This window comes from Fukomys damarensis, unplaced genomic scaffold (genome assembly GCF_012274545.1).
Source record: "Fukomys damarensis isolate Sample0158 unplaced genomic scaffold, DMR_v1.0_HiC HiC_scaffold_2, whole genome shotgun sequence".
Classification (NCBI taxonomy): Eukaryota; Metazoa; Chordata; class Mammalia; order Rodentia; family Bathyergidae; genus Fukomys; species Fukomys damarensis.
The window spans coordinates 5330493-5354562 of record NW_022900914.1 but is presented as its reverse complement, the minus strand read 5'-3'; positions in this window follow the sequence as shown (position 1 = coordinate 5354562).

The window sequence follows — 24070 nt, the reverse complement described above, 5'->3', positions numbered from 1 at the left end:
TGGTGGGCCCTGGGGCATAGGGGCAACGACCTGGACCCATCCTTGGCAAAAAGCATGGCAAGGGGGTCACTGGGGCTCCCACAGCCTCCCAGGACCACCTCACTGACCCTGCGTGCCCCCCACATCCTTTAACAATGGGCCTCCTTCCAATCCTGGCAGGGTGGGTTCTGGGGATAAAAGGAGAAAGGAGCACTTGCACTTCCTGGGGCCAGGCCAGTGGGATACAGCAGCCCAAACGGGAGCTGCCCAGGTGGCGGTGGGATGTGGAGGGGGCACCAGGAGGTGGAGGAGAAAGCAGGTGGCAGGTCACCAGAAGCCATCTCGGACAGATGGGAAGACGAGGGAGCCCAGGAATTCCCCCACTGCAGAGCTGCCACAAAGGGTGGTTCACTCCATGGCCAGGCCACCACGAGGCCACTCGTGCCACTGCCTGGCAATGATGAGGGGTCGTTCACGCCACTGCTAGGTCTTGGGGTGGGCTCTGGAGAGGACTCAGCGGGCTGTCTGAAGGTCCCACCTGTCTTGGACAGGTGCCTGGACACTTGTGACGGAGTGCACGCTCTTACTGGTCTCCATTCAGCTCGGCTCACACAGAGCTGAAAAGGATGCTTGCTCGGCCCACGGCCTCCTCCCAAGAAGCTGGTCCTCGCGGTTACTGGGAAGTTTGCTTCAGCAGTGGCTGGGACAGATGCTCCCAACGTCCTTCTCCGCCCGCCCTGGCTCCCCCAAACCCTCATTTGGGTGTTGCTATTTGCTTCCACAAAATGTGGAGCTTTTCAAAAGACATTCAATTTCCTTTGTTGCTATTCAGTTGCCATAGTCAATTAAAATCTATCAATGCCTCTGAATAAATTTGTGCTAGGTGAAGAAAGAGCCTCGGCACAATCTCTCGACATGATCTCTATTACCTTATGTTACTTTAATAGCTAGAGTAATAGTTTGTTATTAATGGAATTAAGCAATTTAGTTCAAGCTTCCCAGAGGTCTTATAAGACAACTATTATAATTTGTATTCTCAGATTTTCCATTGAGTAGATGCCACGTGTTTTACATTACTTGCTAATGTTTCGAGAGATAGCAGTAGTATATTTAATATCTGGCTTTGTTTAATGATTCTAAACCTCTTTCAACGCAGGTAAGTGGTGCTGGAATTTTTGAGCAGTTAAAAAGTCTACATTGTACAAATAATTATCTTGAATATTATTCCGCCCGGTTTCAATTTGTACTTTCACTAGCCCATCCATCCGTCCTAAAGATTTGACCCAAAATGTGTTTTCCAGTTTTCTCGACACAGAGCAGCCTCCTGCCCCTTCCCACAGAGAAGGCAGGACGGGCTATATGTCCTTCAAGTGACTATGCAGACACATGCGTGTGTACACACACACACACACACACACACACACACACACACGCTGTTCCCACCAGTTTTGCCTATTTGAATAGAGTCATATTTAAACAAAGATTTCAAAACTGTTTTTGATGGTTGCGAAACCTGTTTTTAGAAGAAATAAATGTATTCACTGCATTATGAAACAGCTTGAGAAAACAAGATCTTACAATGTACACCATCTCTGTATTTAAATAGTTTCATTTCTATTCATGAGCTCCCTGATTAGATACATGGAAAATATCATCAGGAAAAATATGAATAATTCTGACAAATTAATAGTCGATTTTTAAAAAATGAAAATATGTGTAAGCATCTCATTCTCATTAGAGAAAGCTGCCTTCGGGGGATCTATGAAAATCAGGGCCCGCCCAGCCACAGCACAAATCCCTCCTAAATAGCAGGCAGCAGAGAAGGAAGTCCTGGCCTGGGGCCTCCTGGGAGCTGCAGAGGCAGGAAAGGGCAGTGCTGTTTGCAAGACCAGGCTGGAGCACCCTCGGCCCACACCTGCAGTGCCCAACTACGTCCGTCCGCGAGGGAGGCAGCCGAGGAGGACCGAGCACGAGGCTGGAGCTGCAAGGGGCCTTGAATGCTGTCTTGTACGACTGCCCATTACCTACTGGACTATTTCCACTGTCACAGACAAGGGAGAGATGAAAGTGACTTGCTCAAGGCTACACGCTACATCTGAGAGAGGTGGCTTTGGACTCAGAATCCATTTTTTTCTTTTCCCATGGTCTGCACTGACATGAAATACACTGAGAGGGTCCTGCATCGTCGGCAGCTGTGCTGGACACAGTAGACGGCACCCCGACCCACAGTGAGACGCAGAGCCTGCAGCTGGAGGCGGAGGTGGCGGGTGAGCGTTTGCTTCAGGTGAGAAAGGCCGGCCTGCATCTGGCTCTGTCGCGTCCTAAGCCTGTGGCGGTGAGCATGGTGCCTCACGTTTGTGAACCTCAGGTGATGCATTTGTAAAAGTGGGAATAATTCCTGCTTGGCAGGGCTACTATGAAACACTCGGGAGCCTAGGTCAGGAAGATCAAAATTTGGAGGCCTGGGCCGGGCGTGGTGGCGCACGCCTATAATCCCAGCACTCAGGAGGCTGAGGCAGAAGGATCATTGTGAGTTCGAGACCAGCCTGGGCTACACAGTGAGTTCCAGGTCAGTCTCAACTACATAGTGAGACCCTGTCTCAAAAAAAAAACAGAAACAAAATTTGGAAGCCGGTCTGGGTGACTTAGCAAGGAGACCCTGTCTCAGAAGAAAAAAATAAAAAAGGCTGAGGATACAGATCAGTGGTAGAACATTTAACTGCACATGCCGGGCCCCGGGTTTAATCCCTGGCCCTGAAAGAAAAAAACTCATACTACGTCAAGTTTTTTGGATTCTCTGATGGGAACCCACTGCACCAGTCATGCCACAGGAGGAAAACAGGAAGGGTACGGTGAGCCCAAGGCACTCAGCTCGGGGCAGAAGAGGAGATTCGGGGGCTGCCGTGGGCAGCTCTGCCCTCCTGCCCAGTGTACCTCACCTTGGGCCAGGACCTTCCTCTCTCTGCCTTTCCACACAGACTCGGATGTAGCCTTTTATACACAGAGACCCACGCAAGCCTGTATCTGCACTGCCCAGGCTAACGGGCCAGGCCCAGTGGACTGTGTGGTTCTGAGTCCCCAGCTCCCACCACAATAGAGAAATTGAGCTGCTCCATGGGATTTGCTGGAGTGCAGCTGTGTCATGGCCGGACAACAGGGGGGCCCTGAACCCAAGCATCGGCCCCAGCAGGGAGCAGAGGCAGTCAGACAGCAGGGGAGTGGTGGGCGGGTGTGTAGGGGGGAGAGGCTGGGTGGGCACCCAGTCCTACTACAGCAGCCCCAAGACTCATCCCTCTCCTGCCCTGGAAGACAGCATGGGGAGGAAGCAGAAGCAGGAGGCCAGGTGGACAGTGAGAGGGGCACGTGGCTCTCCGCGTGAAGGGCCAGCCCGGGACAAGCAGTGTGCTCGCAGCACCAGCCTGCACTTTGCCTACGGGGTGGGAACAGCGGCAGTGTGGCTGGGGGCTGCTGTGCAAGGCAGCCTGGAAAGGGGAGGCAAGGCAGGGAGACCTCGGCGGCCATCAGGAATCAGTGAGGGCCTGCTGAAGGGAGTCAGGAGCAGCAGAGACGGAGAGGAAGGGCGCAGCAGGGTGACAAGATGTGGAGTGGTGGCTGCAGGGCTCCCAGGTGCCTGGGTTAGGGGTGCAGCCATTCCTGGACTGGGGGATGGCGCACAGAGGCATGGGCTTGAGGATAGAGAGGTCCAGAGAGGTCTCACATGGCACCTGAGGGGCATCCTGGTGGCCATGCTGGACAGAACCCCAAGACAGACCGGAGAGTCACCAGTTTGGAGGTGAGGGACAGGAGATCAATAGCAAGTGGAGGGCTGGCAGAGACTGATAAGGGATGACAGAGGCAGCCCCTGAGAATAAGAGGATTAGGAGCCCGCTGATGGCCGGGCTGAGGGGAGCTGGGCGCAGGGTGAGCCATCAGCCCTGAGGCCGGAGACTGGACTTCCCCAGCCCTCTTGCTCACTCATGGCCTCTTAGGAACCGGCCATCCCTTTCCTGGAGGGCCGTGGCCTCCCCTTGCTTTCTCTGAGCAGCAGGAAAGGCTGGCTGGAGAAACTGTCTGAGGCTCCAGCCACACCAAAGTCCCGTCACGAAAGGCCAGTCCTTCTGAGCTCTCGGGCTGAGAAGAGGCAGCACCTGCAGCAGGGAGGGGTGTGGAGGGATTCTTAGGCCACCGGGGTCATCTGTCCTCCCAGAGCACAGGGGTGGAAGCTGTGGTCCTCCAGGGGCCGGGCCCTGACTTTCACCCTAGGAGCCCATGTGGAGGTCTGTTGGGTTCAGCAGGGAGGAGCCCAGGCATTGAACCAGCCCCGAGGGAGACGGTGCACCAACAGCATTAATATTGAACAACTGCCACGTGTTTACTTTCAGAAGCCCCAACTTCCCATAAATCTAAGTCAGAATCAATCATCTTTTATGGAAGATATTAATGGCAGTTCCATTATTTAAATTCAATCAATGCAGCCCCCCCCGCTCCCCCTGTTGGAGCCAAGTAGTTTGGAGGGGGCTTCTGACCAAGTGATGGAAAAAGAAAGTCAAATGACCTTGCTCACATCTCAGTACTGAAGTTAGATAACTGCATAGGAAAAAGGGATTCGGTTTCTCTCCATTTCTCCCATGAAGTAGGAAGGTTTTAATTCCATTGGCCTAGGAAAAATAAAAATTCTTCTCTTGCATTCATTACGCACTGTCCGAGTGCTGTCAGGGCCACTCAACGTGACTGCTTTCTTTAAACTCAGTAACTCAGCTGCCGAGATCTACTGCTTCCCAATCATGTTTTTTTTTTAATCATGAACCCAACTCTTCCAGGAACCCACTTCAGTGCCTACAAAACAGCTAATCTTTAGCAGAAACAGTGGGGGTTATTTGTTCCCAGAAGTAAAAAGGCAGAAAAACAAGACAGAAATTGCATGCTCCAGGAGACCAAGAGGCCAGAAGAAATCTCCAAAGGAACTGTATTGCCTGGATACCCTTGTTCAAGATGGGCCTCCTTGCCAGAGGCTCACTACGATGGAACGAAATGTGGGGTGCAGCACGGCTTCACCCTCAGCTGTGGCAGGATGGAAAAGACCACATAAACACTACAGCACAGAGGTGCCCCTCAAACCCGGACCCGGGCCCTGGAGAGATGGGACTCCTCCTGGTATCACCTCCTTCCTTTACGACCTGACATCCCCTCTTCCCTAGCCCCGAACCCTGTGCTGCTATGTTGCCATGCTGTCTCCCCACCCTAGTGGGGGCCACATCTTTCCTAAGGGGCCGCCTCTGTGATGTGTTCCCAGAAAGGGCCCCGCGTGGACAATGGATCCTTGGAATGGAGCCTGATCTCTTGGGAGGCTTCCTTGGGGATGCACTGAACAGGACAGGACTCAGAATGCTTCAGCATGGCAGGAGGTAGCTAGCACTTCGGATTCACCCTGCCTTCAGAGGCGGCTGGGGACTAGCTGTTCTCCATTTCCACTCAAAAGAAAACAAGGGAAAATGGGCTTAAATTGCGGCAAGGGAGATTTAGGTCAGATAGAAGAAAAGCCTGCAGGAGCCAAGGGAACGGGGCTGCGGGGAGCTGATGGAATTTCTTTCCCTAGAGATCTTTAGGAAGAGGCTTTAGTGTCAGGGATGATCCATCCCCAGGGTTTAGTGTTGGAGGAGGAAGACAGCTGGCCTAGCTGGTCGGCCCCAGCCCCAAGCGTGCCATAGCTTCTCCTCCCAGAACATCACATAGCAGCCCGCAGCACTCTCCCTGAGCACAGGAAGCCACACTGCGCGCGAGCACATGTGTCACCCAGTACCCTTTTCTCAGGATTGCCAGAGGTTGTGCATTCTGTCTGTTATGGCCCATGGGAATGCCACACAGTCTGCCTTGTGACAAAAGCCCCTTTCTTTGACTCTATGGCTGGGGCTAAGCATGACACCCCCCCCCCTTTAAATAATAGGACAGTTCTCCGTCAGCCTAGCAAGGCCGTCAAAGTCCCTCTGGTGAGCGGTAGTGGTGGCCTGGGGATGAGAGTTCCGTGACCTCCCTAGGACCAGCCTGCAGCTAGACCCAGCGCACATATTTTGGAATGCGGCCCCCTCTTCTTTGGAACAGGAAGAGTAGATGGTTGCACATTAATAATCAGAATCCCAAGAAATTCCAAGGAGCAGCCGAGGTCAGGAGCACCGCCAAGCCCGGAGGCAGATTTGCGGCTGCCTGGAGCCCAGCTGTGGGGCTTCCCACACGCAGTTTCATGGAGGCACCGCTCCCTGCTCCACTTGCTCTCCAACACTTGTTCTCACTCCTACCCTGATTTACGATGTCTTAATGTAGCCTCTTCGGTCCCCTGCAGTCTCTCCTGGAGCCAGCAAGGTGAAAACCAGAGAACACAAAGCTTCCTGGGCTTCCTGGGCTGGCACCTGGGCCCAGCTCCTGCCCCACTAGGTCCCCCCTTCCCCAGCCTCAGGAGCTGGGCAGCAGCCCTGTCCCGGGCACCCCACGGTGGGAAATGGAAGCCTCTTCTGCCCAGAGCGCCCCAGGGCCACACGAAAGAGCCTGGGTAGGGTCACAGCATCTGGGGGAGGTGCGCCGGGGGGAGGCTGGCCATGCTCGGGGTGGTCACCAGGGTCGCTCACCCAGGACGTCCTGTTCTGCTCCACTCAGCCACAGTCCAGCAGCAGCAAAGCTGGCCGCCAGAAGGCAGGCGATGCCTGATGCTGATGCCTGGCGTGGATCTCCCTATCCTGGAAGAGGGGGCAGGACAGGACAGGCAGGGGCGACTGCGGAATGTGAGGGGTCGGTGCCTCCTGCTGGGCAACTCTGTTCAGAGGAGATGGGAGGCTTCCAGCTGTTTCAAGCAATTCTAGAAAGCAGCAAGTGACCATTCACCTGGCTTCATCCTGGGTGGTCCTGGACGCCCTGCTGGCTGCTGGAGGAGAGGTTAAAAGGCCAGCAGGGGCCTGGCCTGGGGGTGGTTACTGCAGTAATTGAGAAATAAGCATGCATGGGAACCTCTGTGGCCATGGCTACCCCACAGGCTGGCCACAGAGGTTTGTGCCACATTCCAGACCAGTGACAATTACAGGGCCTGGGATCCAGCAGCCCCACCCTTTCCTGAAAGCTCCTAGCTCTGGGCAGCTCTGGCTGCCTGAGAAGCCTAACAGGGACCTCTTGGGGCTCCGGGTCTGGGAGAGGCTGGTGGTAGTGCAGGTGCTGAGCATGTCTGCCGTGCCCACATCCAGGAGCAGGGCTGGGCACTCAGCAGTGATGACGGGCCATCCTCGCGGGGCCCCAACCTGGGGACAGTCCTCCAGAGTGTCTTGCTCATGGAGAGCAGGTGGGGTCTTGGCATGGGCAGAAGAGGAGGGGCTTGGTGGAGCTGGCTTAGTCCCAAGCCCACAGCCAAGAGTGCACGGAGCCCGTGGGCCGGGCCAGAGGTCAGTCTCCTCCCTTGTGAGCAGAAGTGCGCAGGGCAGGAAAGTTGGCACCTGTGTCCTGTGTGTCTCTTCCCAGCCTTCACCCAGGCCCTCGGCGGGGCCTCCTAACCCAACAAGCCTAACCACAGGGCCAACCACGCGGCAGCCAGGGAAGCCTTTGGGGGCAATGCCTGGGCCCATGGCCAGGGAACAGGGCCAGAGGGGGACACAGTTGGTGGGGAGGCACAGGCCGCACAGCTGAAGGCTGGACCAGTGAGGCTCCAGGCTGAAGTGGGAGGCAGAGGGACGTCCTGGCCAGGAGTGACAGCTCTTACACCGGCCCACCGGGGGCGTTCTGCAGAAATGACTGTGGCAAGTTCCTCAGTCCCTTGGAAGGGATCAGGGGACCCTCAGCCCCAGGGTGCAGGGAGGATGAGGAGAAGGTACACCCAAACTGCCCCACTGCTGTGGGACTCACTGCCTAGGGCAGGTGCCTGTGGTCAGGGAGAAGGGTGGGGTCCCAGCAGGGCTCTCAGGATTTGTGGAGCGTCAGGGGCGGGAGGGAGCAGCACCATACACCGCCCTCGCCCCATGGCCCTCCTTCCAAATGGATGACTGTTGATTGGTGCTTATCCCATCTCTCGGGTTATGAATTATTTACCGGATAATGACTCTGTGACTGCTCATGAGAGACACCCCAAGGACACTCAGATGAGGCTCCTGAAGTTGTGGTGCTAACTGTGGTGGAGGCCTAGACTCTCCCACGGGCCACGTCGTGTCACTCTGGGGGCAAAGCCTGGTGCGACCTGGGAGATCGCTCCGGAGTTCAGCCCCTGTGACACAGATAAAGAGGCAGGGAGGGTCGGGACAGGCTTCCGGGTCTCAGAGCCAGTCAGGGGCTGCCCCGGCGGTGCTGGTCACACTGCGGGGCGAGCAGGTCTGCGGCTGTTGGGGAGTGTGGGTAAAGGAGACCGGTGATGGGTGGCCGGACACCCGCTCCACACGGGGGGAGAAGGACCTCCGACCCACTGCCGTGGGTGCCATGGGGCCTGTGTGCGGAGGAGGCCCCACCCGAGCACGTGGAGACCCCGTCTTTCTCCGACATCACGGGTGGGTTAAAGGGCAGCCTGGCGTCCCCGGGGGTTGGCATGTGGCTGTGAGCTGCTCCCGTGGCATGCCTGGTCCCTGAGCATGCATGTATTAGGTTTCTGATGTCCCAGAAACGTTTGCTAGCCTTCTTTGTGAGGGGCCTAGGGAGCAGCGGAGAGACAGCCCTGGCCTGTTCTGAAGCGGGTTCTGCGGCCCTCAGGGAGGGGAGTAGACTCCACAGTCCTCCTGTGTGAGCGACTCTGCAGGGCTGCCCTGTGCCCCCGTGGGCCCAGCGGCACAGGATGAGCCTGCTGCACCCTGGGCAGTGACGGAGCCACAGAGCACCAAGAAGGCAGGCTCGGGGGGTGCCGGGCAGCAGAACACTGGGCACCGCTGCGGACAGGGCATGCTCACACAGCGGCGACGGCGGGGCTCTTCCCAGTCCCGGCTTGGCCGGACTGGGCTTCACATGGGGTGCAGATGCACGGGGCAAGCGGAACTGTCTGCCTGGGAGGGGACAGAGGCCAGCAAAGCCCCCCCAGCTGGCAGGGCACAGCTGCTGCGTCCAATTCCTGCCTGTCAACGTCTACCTGCGTGAGACTGGACACCAAGCGCGAGTGTGAAAGCCTCGAACTGGCACTAAACAAATAATCACTGTTGACTCCGGATGCAGCGACAGGACACCTCCACCGTGCTGGTGGGCGGGGAGGCTCGGGCCGGCTGGTGGCCGCTTTGTTCACACCCCTGCGCACCACTCCAGAAGGACCTCTGGAGACCCTCTCCGTTTTCTTTTTCCACATCCAGCACCTGCCTGGGTACCTGCGGGGCGGGGGGTTAACTGTTACCTCCCACGCTCTTACTAGGTTATTCTGTAAAGGCAGAAATATGCTTTTAATGATTTTTTTTTTTGCTACCTTACGAAACAGATGCTTTTATCTAAATGAGGTGCTACAAACCAAAAGGCGGGCCCACGAGGGTTGCTAGGCTGCATCTTGGTTTAGCTCCAGATCACTGAATGAGGTTCCCCCACCCCCCGGCCCAGCATCCAGCTTGCTTACCAATGAGTAAGAACTGTACCAGCAGCTCTAACAGAGAAGCCCCCAGGGGACTGGACCAGAGGACGCAGGTCTCCAGGCCGATGATGGTGGTGGCTCCTTCCATGTGAGTCCCAGGAAGGGACTGTGTCTCACACGGTTATACCGTGCTTACGGCACCCTTCCTAGCATCTAGTGTTGTAGTAGTGCTAGGAAGTCTGCTGAGCAAATGAGTTGCTCTTCCACAGCCTGCTGTATGAAATTTCCGAGCGCTGGTCACTCGTAACTTCAAGGACAGGTTTTGTTGCTGGCCTGGGACTCCTTTCGGACCTGGCTGTTGTCTACAGTCTCTGACCCTAGACCTGGAATAATATACAGTGCGGCTGCCTATCGATGCCCGAAGGAGCGAATGGGTGACTGTCGAGACACCCGCTGGTCTCGCCGTTTGCTGGCTGTTCACCTTGCAGACCCCTTTTTTCCTGGTACTAACAGTATCTGTCCCAGGGAGGGGTAGGAGAGAGAAATTTATGAGTGCAAGAGACAAACGCCTAGAGCATTTTGAGCTGCTTTTGAGTGTAAGTAAATGACATCATCCAGAGTGTCAGAAGTCCACAATTTTAGGGCCACAGTCACTTAAGATAATGTACCTGGCCATTTCCCTGAGCAGGATGCTGGCAGTGCCACCACTAGCTCAGTCACTGAATTGCGCCAGTTAGAAGGAGGTGCCTGTCCCTGGCAAAGCTCACAGGGCCTGGGCTGGGAGTCAGCTCATGTCTCCTCTGTCAGGTGTCTGCCCACAGGGGAAGAATTCACACCTGCACCTGGCGCCTATGGCCACTAGGGCAGATGCAAGGTAAGGAAGGAGAGAGACCACTTGGAAAATCAAACTATGCCACAAAAATAGACTCTGAGGTTTGTGGATAAGCTATTTCTAGCCCAGGTGCCAAACCAGGTTCTGCAGCCAGAATGAACTGCAGCGTTGCCTCCCCATAGTCCCATTATCCAGCCATCAACTAAGCACAGCTGCCTGTGTACACCCTGTCCTGCCCCCTTTTCCAGGATGGGGAGATCCACCCTGGGCATCGGGCATCGCCTGCCTTCTGGCGGCCAGCTTTGCTGCTGCTGGACTGTGGCTGAGTGGAGCAGAACAGGACGTCCTGGGTGAGCGACCCTGGTGACCACCCCGAGCATGGCCAGCCTCCCCCCGGCGCACCTCCCCCAGATGCTGTGACCCTACCCAGGCTCTTTCGTGTGGCCCTGGGGCGCTCTGGGCAGAAGAGGCTTCCATTTCCCACCGTGGGGTGCCCGGGACAGGGCTGCTGCCCAGCTCCTGAGGCTGGGGAAGGGGGGACCTAGTGGGGCAGGAGCTGGGCCCAGGTGCCAGCCCAGGAAGCCCAGGAAGCTTTGTGTTCTCTGGTTTTCACCTTGCTGGCTCCAGGAGAGACTGCAGGGGACCGAAGAGGCTACATTAAGACATCGTAAATCAGGGTAGGAGTGAGAACAAGTGTTGGAGAGCAAGTGGAGCAGGGAGCGGTGCCTCCATGAAACTGCGTGTGGGAAGCCCCACAGCTGGGCTCCAGGCAGCCGCAAATCTGCCTCCGGGCTTGGCGGTGCTCCTGACCTCGGCTGCTCCAGAGCCGCAAATCTGCCTCCGGGCTTGGCGGTGCTCCTGACCTCGGCTGCCCTCCAGATATGAATGCCTGGGCCCCTCCCTGAGGGTTTGATCTAAAGGAACAGAGATGTGTCCTGGAATGAGGGTTCTTGTCTTCCTAGGTGATTTTGGAATGTAGTCTACAGGGAGGGCCAGCGTGTGGAGAATTTAGAAGGGCTAAACAAGAACCTGGTCTGTTACAACAGGATTCTTGGTCTGTGAAATACTGACCAGGCTGATCATTTGGAGAACGGGTCCGTGGTGAAATCAGACACAGGCACAGGATCCTGACTAAGGAGCCACAGGCGACAGGATACACAGGGATGGTCACAGGTCCTTCAGCATGGGCTCGGACTGTGATTTGCAGGGCTGGAGGAGCTCATGGGAAAGCTGGTGGGGTTGGACGGACACAGCACAGTCACCCACGCTCTGATCCGGCGGCAGATTTCAGAGTATCTGACAAGATAATGAGTCACCCAGGAATATTGCTTGGCAAGATCTCATAATTTCTGTCTCAGATCCTCAAGGCAGAGAACCCAGGGATTTGGCAACACTGAGTTGGAGCGGCGGTTGAAGTCTGACAATCTGTCTGTGAGAGCAGCTAAGTTGGGGTCCTGGGGGATGGCGCCGGGCCTCTGTATTTTTAAAACTTTCCGGGTGACCCCAGTGTGCACCAAGGGCCAAGCACCGCTGGCCCAAGTGGAATGCTGGTCTCTAAGTGTCTGCCTCTCTCGGTCTGTTCTCCAGAGAGGCAAAAGGTCAGCGTTATTCCCACTGGACAGAGCAAGGCTCTGAGGTTTCGTGGACTTGCACAGAGTGACGGGGAGATCAGGAGCTGGTGAACTGCCGATTCTGGGAGCTGCCTCATTGCCTGTGATCTCTGTAGGGGAGAGGATCCTCTCCTCTATGACGTGTGTGCGCATGGGTCAGGCCTGGTGAAGAGAAAGGACAGTCCCTGTCCTCGAGGTGCTGACGGTCAGGGTAGGGTAAGGAGACCAGATTTACCGCCAAGGTGGCAGAGCTCAAGGTACCTTTTGGAAGAGGCTTCTTGAGAGACGCTGATGAAGCAGCCTTGTTGTGGACTGGCTGAGTCTGAGACAGAATCGGTCTGGCAGGAGATACACAGGGACAGTGGTGCTGCCTGGGAGTCAGGCACCAGGGACGGCAAGGCGGAGGGAGAAGGGCTCACGGGCGAGGTGGGGGGCTGAGGAAAGCCAGGAGCACCATCATCCTGGGTGAGAGGCGAGGAGGAGCCAGAGGGCTGCGGCCCACACAAGCATAGAGGGGCAAGGCTCCATGACCACGAAACTGGGAGACAAGGAAGGGACAACAAGGAAGGAACAGGGCACGGAGGTCTTGGGACCTCTATGTGGCAAGGTGAAAAAGAACACGGCAGGCAGGGGGCCAGCGATCACAAAAGCCAGGGCCCCGCTGAGGGACTGTGTCCAGCCAGTGGAGTAGGCATCGCGTACACGGCATTTTGGTGCCCAAGTAACCGGAGCGTGTGAAAGAGGGCGCTGTGGACATTGCTGGGGAGGTGCAAGAAAGGCAGTGATATTGACAGACAAGGGAGTGACCAAGTACACACGGCGGCCAGAGCAGTACTGAAAAGTCTGCACGGTCCATCCTTGGGGTGGGTGCCAGAGGTCAGGCAGAGATGGACAAGGAAGCAGCAGCGGGAAGAGGGACGGAGCTCTCCACAAAACGTCGGAGCTCGCGGGCAAGGAGGGAAGGCAAGCAGAGGACGCAAGTGTGGTCAGAGAGGGCGCCTGTGGGATCAACGCAGGGACGTGAAGCTGAAGCTGGGGTGAGTGCAGACGCCGGGACACAGCACAGGAACAGGTCCAAGTCCCACTAGCTCTGGACACCGGTGCCACATCCTCCGATCACCTGGGGCAGGCAGCAAAGGACCTTGCTGGGCAGTACTGAAATGGTTCCACAGGCCCAAAGACAGGGGAGGGATGCTGCCCGGCATGGTGACCCTTCCTGTCCTCCACCTGCCCTAGAGCCTGAGGAGTCTGTTAATGCCATTCTAGGCTCAGCCCTGGGCTCTGCATCTGCACAAACTGGCTCCTCAGCTCAACACCCCTGCAGTGCAGGTGTCAGATTTCACTGTGCTGGTTCCTTCTGGGACCTTCTTGGTTACCTGGGTGATTTTCACCAAACTTCTTAAAGACACACAGCAGCACTTCAGGTTTGCTTGGAACTGGCCTGCTTTGTAGCGGGGCACACAGGTCCAAGGGACTGGTAGCTGCTTCCACTGGTCACCAGAGCCACAGTGGACTGCGGCACCTTCTTTTCCCCTCAGGAACTGGTGGGAGTCCCTCCTGGCAGCCACGGCCTTCGGGCTCTCAGGGACAGTCCCGGCTCTTTGTAGGGACAGGCTTCCTGGGAGCCCAGGACATGCTGGTATGAATGTGGAGGGGCAGGACACAGAGATCCTCAGATGGCTCCTGCCCCAGGGATTGACCAAGTGGCCGGGAAGGCACACATGTGTCCCCAGTGGGAACACCAGTCTGTGGCACTCAGAGATCGCCATTCACAGAAGGCATATGCTACCAGCTATGGCTGTGAGGCCACCCGTGAGGACCCCCATCCTGATCGATGCTTGTCCAAGGTTGGGTAAGTGGGAGCCATATGCCACCCTGGATCAGTGGCGGGGACTAGGAACCCCCAAATCCCGGTCCTCACTTCCCACCACAATCGAGACTGCCGGCACACAGGAGGAAAGCTGGCTGTGTGCAGGGCGCCCCCTGGACCTTGTCTCAGACGCGGTCCCCGTGGGAACCAGAGAGGTGATGGTCATCAGACCCAGGCTTCACCGTCTCCATTCCAACCCCCTTCTCTGACCAGACAGTCACAGAGCAGACCGGTCCAGGGTCTGAGATGACATAAGGATGCTGCCCCCGGCCAGTGCTGCCCTCAGGCTCATGCCAACAGCCTTCCAGAGGGCCAGGAACCCACCGCCCCTCCTCTGCTGTCCCCCGGGGCTGCTGGGCGGCGGCAGGCTGGAGGCATCGCTGGGTGATGGAGGCTCTTCCATCTCAGCATTTGATCCAGCCCGGAGCCTCCTCCAACTTCCAGCCAACAACCGGGGCTAGCAGAAATGGAGGGCTGTGCTTTCCTTTCTCTGTGCAAGGCTTCTGGGAGTGGCAGGCCATCCTCAGCCTACTGCTTCTGAATCCAAAGAGAAGGCTCTGTGATAAGCAGAGAATCTCTACGTGACAGGAGGCTTCCTGTCCTGCTACACTGCTCCTGCTGCAGAGAGAAACTGGACCAAAGCAGAGACCACGAGGCTCCCGGTGAGTGGACACCAGGGCGGGTGCAGCTAGCATGTGTCATCCTGGGGCCGCCCTGGCCCGCACTCACGTGGATTGCTGCAGACAGAGCTTGGGCCATGGATTCCTAAAGGCTCAATGCGGCAAGGACACGAGAAACAGGCCAGCTCAGCCTCAGCTGTTCTAAACCCAGCGCCCAGGCTCCATACTGCCCCTTGGCAGCAGATGGGGCAAAGGCTGGCAGCCCTCGCCATAGGCCCCCACTGCCGCACGCGCCCCGCTGGCTGCTGTGCATCAGGGCAGGAGCACAGCGTGCCTCCCCAGGGTTCGAAGCCTCACAGGTAGGCCGCACTCCCCGCCCCTCTTCTGGCTGCCAGACTCTACTCTGACTTGAAAACCCAGAATCAAAATGTGATGCCAGACCTGGGAGAGTTTGACCTGAGGAAGTCATCAAGCAACAAGGCAAAGCGCCTGTGCAAAGATGTTTGTTGTGGGGCTATTTGCAATAGTGAAACATTCAAACCCTGTCGGATGCCCATCGGTTAGGTCATCAAGTAAATGATGTTAGTATTAAACCTGCGTGCGATGGAGCCATGAGAAATGATGACACCTATTTCTACTCAAAACATAAAAAGGTGCTTTATCGGTCTATCAAATCAGGATAACATTTCACCAAACAGTACTTATCGCATGGTCCTCTGCAGGTGTGGGTGCACAGGCCTGGGTGCGCACTTTACGTCCGTGCATGAGAAAGAAGGTTGGAAGGAGACCCTGAAACGGCTGTCTAGGCCCATGTGACTGAAAGTAATTTATATAATTTTAATTTTTCTTTGGTGCTCGGGATCGAACCCAGGGCCTCCCATATGCCAGGTAGGTGCTCTACCCGCAAACGATGCCCTCAGCCCTCAGGTACTATCTTTCAAAACCTGTTTACAACGAACAAATAACATTTTCATGCTATACGGTAATATATGTAAGACTTTCATGTGCTGGATTACAAAAGAAGGGATGAGAGCTTTTCAAGAGCCTCCAGGTCCTGCGGCTGCAGGCCGTTTCCAGACCCCAGCCCCGGAGAAACCCAAACCTGGGCGGCTGGGGAGTCGCCCACCCAAGGACGAGGGCCCGGCTCTATGTCCCTGCTTCCCCGACACTGACTGTGGGAGAACACAGCTGCCGCACATGGGCCCGCAGGCCGGACGCTGTGCTTACCCCGGCAGGGCCGGACGGAGACCCTACCTTGCGCCGCCCGTCTCTGGTGAGTTCAGGATTCGTCCCCAGGATGCAAAAACTTTGATGGCCACCAATGCTTAGCAAAGCACGAGCATCACGGGGAAGCCAGACAGTCTGGAAAGAAAAGGAGAAGAGTGGGGTCGGGTTGAGAAAGGGTATCATTTTGTTTTCCCAAAAACATCTATTTTGAACTCTAGTATCTTAGGTGACCCCCACTCTCCATGGGTGTGAGCCTCTGCCTCAGGATTTCCTTCGAGGACTATCTCACAGGGGGTGTGCAGACTCCGAGGAAGCACGCTCAGACCCCAGGGCACAGCGGGCAGCAGAGGACCCCAAGCTACACAGGAGAGGTATCTGTCCTGTACCTCCCCAACAGCCAGCACTAATCCCCAGGACTGAGCCATTGACGCGGAATAAAAGAGAACAATGGCATTGTCTTCCAACTAATCCAAACAAAGAAACTCCAGCCATGGGGAAAAATAAGAAATTCAAGCCTTTAATCTAATGCTGAAAAGGACACAAATTCTAGAATTACAAAAACAAATCATTATTTCTTTTAGACAATAGGCGAGAAGACCTTGAAGAGGGGAAGGATGGCTTCCTTGGAGAGAATTTTTTTTTTTAAATATAGATTAATACCTCGTAGGAAGAGGCTATCTATCATGGGGAGGCAGGGCTATTTCTCATTTACTCCATCAAATGTAATAGATGAGAAAGCAGTTGCCAAGACAGGAAATGCCATCCTCCCCTGCAAGAACTTGCGACTGTCATTACCTGGGAATCAATATATTTTTAAAATGGAATATATCATTATCAATTGATTTTCCTCTTTCTCTTAGCACTCCAGGGTTCTAGGTAGTGGGGGAAAACTTTAATGTGATATGAAGGGTTTGGACAGGTAAATAAGTTATTGTAAACTAATTCCACCTCATGGCCAACTTCGCTGACAACACGATGGTCTTTCTCAGATCCTCTCTACCTAAGCTTTTTCATCCGGCCCTGACAGGGACACCCTGCGAGCCATATCAAATAGCCATCTGAAAGCTGAAGCTGGCAAAAATATTACTTTTCTCAAGGACAGAGTGTGCTCTTTATGATTAAGGCATAACCTCTGTGGGAAGGAAAAGTTAGCCAAGGTTACCATTTAATTCTGACATGGAGCCAAAGTTGCGAGTACATTTCCTCTACCAGGCCCATGTGACGTGCGCAGAAACATCGATCACTTTGGCCACATGGTATTGGCAATACTGGTGATTAGAAGATCAATGTATTTCTGGGAAAGACCCTCGGCAGATACACGGCAGAGCAAGTGGTCAAGCCATTTTTAGGTTCTTCTTTCATTCATTCATTCGTTCGTTCATTCAGGCCCTCACGATGTAGTTACTGAGAGCCCGCTGTGCATCAGACCATGTCCTAGGTGCTGGCAATGCACGAATGAACGAAACAAGAAATACTCTTGCTCTCATGAAACTCAGGCTTTACTAGTGGGTACAAACATACAAGGAAACATAAACTTAGGAATAAGCGAATACTGTATGGTACACTAGAAGGTAAAGAGTAGTAAGCACAACCAACTTGTAGAGATGAAGTAGAGTAGGGCAGGGATGCGTGCTGAGGGCGATGCTGAAGTTAACACAGAGTGGATGGGAGCAGCCTCAGGAAGGAAACGCGTGAAGGGAATGAGTGGGTCATGTGGGGGGCAGAAGGAGGAGCCAGCACCAACGCCTTGGGGGGAGCATGACCCCATGCTCCAGGGCCAGCAAGGAGGCCACCGGGGCTGGATCAGGGAGATTCCAGACGATGAGGCCAGAGAAATGCGTATCCAGACCAAGTAGGGCCTTGCAGGCCAGCATAAAGGTTGCTCCCTGAGAACCCAGAGGTCTCGGCCACCATCTTCAGAAGGGCCTCAGTCTCCCGTGACAACACTCTCAGAGGTCCATATCAGGTTAATTGGCTTTCCTTCTTTTCAACCAGGACAGCTCAACTGTCTCTGGAGCGCTAAAGCCCGCGTACCCGGATGTAACCAGGATGTGCCAAGTGAACACAGCCTAAGCCCGACAGGAGCGCAGAAGGACAGCAGTGGCAGGGAGCACGGGAACGTGGACAACTTGCTCTGGTGTCAGTGTCCTTCCGATTCTGCGGTGCAGGAGGCCACTCTGAGAAGTGATGGCTGAAACAGATCTGAACGAAACCAAACCACATGTAGAGGTGGGTTCTGCATGACTTTTCTCGAATGTGCTGCGGTGAAGTCCTGATGGGAAGTGACATGGCAGCTGCTACCCGCTGTGTTGGATGCATCTGATTTACCCAGGTCTCCCACCCTGTCCTGTGTCCTGGGATGCCCACTGCCTGGAGTCCGTGGGGCTCTGGCCCCTCTGACTTCTCATTAGGGTCACCTCATGAAGCCCCGGAGACTGGGACTGGTTTCTTCCCTGACTTCCCTTCCTCCTTGCTGTGTCTTCGTGGGCTGACTGTGTCCTTCAACTGAAGGCCATGGTTTAAGTGGGGGAAAAGGCACTCCACATAGCTCGCTCTCTAGATTCAGAAACAGGGAAGGGAACCTTCCCTTGCCCCCTGAGGCTTCTAAGCAGTAATTACCCCTATTCCCACTACTGGTCTTGGGTACCACAGGATGTGTGCACTCTTACGGTTTCTTTCTACTGTGCCTATACTTTTGCAGCTATTTCCTTTATTTAGCTCTCTTCAAAAGTATACATTTGGTTATATCTATTTCCTTTGAAGACCCCACTGTATATATGTGTGGAGAAAGTCATCCACGGAGCTTTGGAATCAGACAGATCAGCATCGGAATGCTAACACTGACCATAGTTTTATGATACCGGGTAAGGTTTTAATTTCTATGAACCATTGTTTCTTATTTCTGTGAGTCCTCCTGGTTCTCCTCAGCAGCATCACCCCCTTTGGCACAATCTAAGAACCGTCCCCACCTACCCTGCAACACCTGTGTCGTGACACCTTGGCCCTCGCCAAGCAGAAACTCCAAGACTTTCTGACTGTGCTTAGCTCATTTCAGCCTTAGCTCATCTCAGTGGATTTATTTATTTTTCCATATCTTTTTCCTCTCTTGCTCATTTTCCTCTCACCCAACCTCTGCATGTCATCAGATCCTGGGCTGACAACAGACACTATTACAGTATTTGAATCTCTGGTCCGCATCACCCATGCTGAAGTTCAATGAACCTATGATTCATGAACTTGTCTTAGGAGAGCTACATGGCACATACACATGCCTAAACATATTCTACTTAATGAGAGGCATGGTGGGCGTGACATTTAAAGTGGTTCTAAATGATCAGAAATTGACCTCTAGCAATAATTTCATTCCCAAGTTAATATTCTAAAGCCTTAAGTTTCCTGGGAAAATGCATCTCAGGAAGGAGAATCACAAGGAGTTAGGTACAGCTTTTTATCTCTTGCTGAGATGATAACAATACCTCAAGACTTGATTCCTGACATCTCTAGTCAAATTGACCCCCTCCTTTCCACTAATTTCACCATCCAGGTAAACTTACATTCTGAAGGAAAAACAAAGTTCAAAAGCCCAAGGATAGGCGACTCCTTACTTTACGGGCACAGCAGGTAATCAGGCACTGCTGATTGAAAGGGATCCTCTGACCTTCCTCCGTCCGAGGTACAGAAGAGATGCTGACTGACTTGACAAGTCATCACAACCCACATGAAAGTGACATTTCTGAAGAGGCTCTTTGGGTTAAATGCCAGGAGATCTTCAAAACCGAACTCAGAAACATCTGAGATGCATTCTACCCTGGAGTCTGGAAAGATGGCTCCTGACATGAACCAAATTGATAGCCAAGAGAATTCTAAACAAGAGCCCTAGGATTTTTTCTCTATCTCTATAAAAGACACCCATTTTTGGAGATAAACTGCTTAGAGAAAGGACAAACCAATTAAGGCATCTCCTGTTTAATACAGGATCAGAAAGCAGCCCTGTTCGACTTTTGACCACACTCCTCCATTACGATACCAGCATCCCTTCATGAGGCTGGGAATGCATTTCTTTCTTCTTTGGGAAATAAAAGCAAAGGAACTGGAGGCCATAACCTGCAGTGAGAAGCCAGCTCTGGCCCACCCTCCTGCCAGCCAAGGCACAGGGTTCTGCAGCAGCCCTGGCACTGGGCTCAGATGTCTGCTCCAAATGCATCCTGCACGAGAACACTCATTCATGCCGTCTTTCTTTTAAGAAGACAGAAAAACAGGCCATCCATTAACAACCTCAACCATGGCTTCACCAAAGCCCGCGGGCATCTTGCCAACACGAAAATAAACACACTCCAAGGGTTTTATCCATCAGGTTCACCACAGCTCATGGTCTGGAGGGGCCGGAAGGCTGGCTTTCACAAGGGGAGAATGAAGACATGAAGACGGAGCGTTCTGAGCACCCACCCGGCACAATGCCGAGAGTTCCTATTTCCATTAAGGGCCAGAACTGGCCACGGATGAGATCCATTGCTTGTCTGTTTGTTTGTTTGTTTGTTTGTTTGTTTGTTTCCTCCTGGCAAGCTTCACGGAAGCAAGATCGTGTCTGCAGAGGCCACGATGCCTGACAGAAAAATAACGGCAAAACGTTCACGATGCTCAAGCCTAGCTCACATTTTCCCATCTTGATGAGCTGCTTACTTTTCTCATCCCCATGTTACAGAAGAGGAAACAGGCTCGTGGCAACTAAGAGTTGCCCAGAGCAATGCTGGGAGTCGCAGAGGGAGGCAGAACGGGAACTCTAGATTTGATGCCTCCCACTCCGTATCTTTGTTCAGCAACACTGGACACCCTCGTTCTGGGGACCCCGGCCCATGAGGAGAACTGTCTGGGGTTTGCTCTGCAGCCACCACCTTTGGGCTGAGGGAAGACGATGGGTCCCTGGAGGACCTAGCTGGCCTGCCCCCTCCTGGTAGCCCTCCACTGTCCTGGTGGCGGTCAGGTCTCCAAGGGGCCCTCCTGCTGCAAGGCCCTTTCGCAACACAGCAGCTCCCAAGTACCCCTTCCCACTCAGCACTGCATCAACCGGGAGGGCTCTCGGGGGTCTCCATGCTCCTCAGCCTCGTTTTTCACGATCCCCCCCACCCCACAAGAGAAAAAAACCAAGTTAAATGGCATTTAAATTCTCCTCAACAGGAGAAATAAAGTTTAAGGAGTAAAATTTAGCCAGAGAGCTTTGGAGGGCCACGGACCACTGCAATAGCTAAGATTTTTCTCTCCCTTCCTCCGCCTCTAGGAGCCAGTCCTCACTCCCTGTGGGGTCAGTTCCCTGTCCTGTCCCCTCCATCAGGACCGCGGGATGAACCGAGAAGACCTTCCTCCAACTCTGCTCCGTGTAGACCATGATCTCGGGTCGCAGCGTTGCCATCTACCGCTCAGCAAAACCCCAGTTCCCCCCCTTGCACCTTGGCCACACCGACAGCACTGTTTAGAAAACTGAGCAGAATTATTGGCTCTGATTTCGACTCTTACCTCACCATTGAGAATGAACTGCGCACCCACCCAACCCCGAATTCTCATGTTGAAGCCCTAAGCAATCTCGGGACTCTACCTTCCAGGCAGGGACTTCATGGCAGGAACTAGGGTGACGGGGTCAGAAGGATGGAGCCTGACCCCCAGAATGCTCACCTGGTGCAGAGACACGAGCAGCAGACACTACAATGCTGTCCTCCCTCCCTCCCTCCCTCTGGAGGACACAGAAAAGGTGCCCACCTCTGGGCTGGGACTTGGCAGCCCTGACGAGATGCATTTCTGTCGCTGAGGCCTCCGGCCACAATACCCAGTGGCCTCCCTGCTCCTGGGGAGGCTGCTAAAGCCAAGGGCTGCCACGGCGCTCCATGCTCGGGAGAGGGGCCACTCTGCCCTCTTCCAGAAGCCCCGGACCCTCAGAAGGCCGAGGGCTGCGCAAACCAACGGCGAGGGTCCTGCAGAGCCTTCCTGCTGGGCCAAGTGTGTGGGTAAGAACATGGCTGTGAGGAAACCAGGCTCCCGGGGACAGCAGAACCCTAAGCTACGACCCAACCAGGCTCTGCCAGAAATCACACCGACACACCTCAGAAACATGCTCAAAGTCGCAATCAACATTTCCTTTCTATACAACAGACCCGTCGGAAATGATCCTAACTGGGGCTCCCCGCTCAGTGCCAGCGGTGCCCCCGCTCCCCACCATCAGCTGGTCGGCACGTGCCTGTCACTGGACTGGAACTGGCTGAGCCTGGGACCTTTGTAAGGCCACACAAGAGTGGGCACTGAGTGAGCCACCTGGACTCACTGCGTGACCCTGAGGGTGTCAGCAGAGCACCCACAGCTGGCATGTAGTAGATGCTCAGTGAAATTCTGCCGGGGAAGGAGAATGTCCACAAGAAGCAACTCAGATCTACACTTCTTTCTTGGAACATCTGGAAGATATTCACACCACAGCTTCATGACTGGAATAAAAACCAGTGTTTAAAAAAAGTCAGACACTGCTTCCAGATTTTGCTCCTCTAAACAGGCCTGCATCCTCCCTTTAAATTACAATAATTCCTTCCCAGATGTTGCTTCTCCTTCAGACCCATAAATTTAAGCTTTTCATGATGACGCTTCACATTTGCCGGGAGCTGCCGGCTGTGTGGTGCGTCCCTGCATCTCCTCTGCCTCATTAGACAGCCTTGTGGGCCCCGAGAGGCAGGACGGAGCCGATGTCCCTAATTCACTGGCAGGCGGGCGAGTGGGGCAGGGCTCCCTCTCCTTGTGTGCGGGACACACAAGCCCCTCAGGGCCTTCACAGCCTCCACATGTAGTGGCTCAAAGTGCCCACCCACCACCCCTTAGGATGCGGACGCCAGTGTGGACACATCTCTCCCTGGCACTCCCGGGGCCAGGCGACAACATTTAAACAAGGCTCAGCTAGAGTCCTGGGAGTAAAACCAAACAGCAGGTCAAGAGGGAGAGGACGGCGTGGGAAGAAAGCAACACACACCCAGCCTTTCTCGCCGCCTCAGCATCAACTGCACAAAAATCCACGCCTCGTCAAGAGCCTGTTTCCGGGCTGGACCCCACAGGCGGAACTGAGAGAGCAGAACTTCTCTGCCTCACGTTTCAGGCTCTTGTCTGCGGGCTGTCTCCTCCCTGTGACCGTCTGATTCCTCCGCGATGTCTGGAACCCCGGGTGCTCAGGGAGCCCCCCACACGGTGGAACCATGAGCCCTCTCTGTGGGCCACAGTGGTACGGACACAGGAGGGCCAGCCCCTGTCTAGCCGCTTGGCATCTCTGTGCCTCTGGGCCTTGGCCTAAAAGCTCTGCAGCGAGATGCTGGGGAAACGGCTCCATCGGGTAGGCAGTCAGACCCCCAGAGAGACCCAGAGAGCCCGGCCCTTCTGGTCTGACTTCTGGCACAGCCAGGGCTCCCCTTGGCTTTCTATGCCTTGGGCACATCGGGTAGGATGGGCTCAGCCCATGGCAAGGGGCACCAGAGCTCACAACCCAAGGACCTGGTCTAAATCCTGATGGCAGAGTCATCACCTCTGCCCATCTCCACTCCCATCTCCGGCCTCAGCCTCCTCACCTGCATTACAGGGACCGAGTCACTCAACACCGAGGAATGTTCTGAGACTTAGGTGTGCAGAGTAAGAAAGATACACACTTAGTCTTCGGTTTCCACCTTCACCTGGCTGCCGAGCCAGCCCACTTTCCCGCCCAGAAAGTGGTAAACAAGAGTCCAGGCCCAGGGCAGGTTCTGCATGGTTTCTATTCCCTTGGGTCCCCTCACTCGGAACCCAAGCCTTTCGGGCCAGCAGCTGCAAGCCCTTCCTGGCCCTGAGCGGTTTGCGAGGCACTGCTTCCTCACCTGGCCAAGAGCGATTTTATCTGAATGGATCTGAAGCTGGTTCTGCATTCTCAGAGGGAAAAAATTGTGAAAGAAAGAGTATGGAGATTATAGGACTTTCTACCCAGATCTGATGAGTTATTCATTTAAAAATAAACCACAGACAGGAATGTTTCTCCATACTCCAGCAGAAAGCAGTTATTACCAGGAATTTCTGTAAGTACTCTGCTTTTCTTGGCCAATGTAGAAAGAACCTAGGAACTGAAAACAGAACGAGAAGCTCACTTGGTCTTCCTGGTCTCTGCCAGCGTGTGCAGGTAAGCGGCTGTGCCACATACTGGCATCACCTTGGATCTCAAAACTACGAAACCCTGGGCTGGAGGTGCAGCCCACTAGCAAAGCACTTGTCTGGCACGCACGAGGCTCTGGGTTTGGTCCCCAGCACCACAAAAGCAAAGCAAAAGTATAGCTGATCAACGACGGACTGGCCTGGCTGGATGTCTGGACACGGGTAGGAAACCAAAAGCAAGAGGAGGCGTGAGACAAGCTCAAGGCCACACGGCCAGCAGCAGGACAGCTAGAA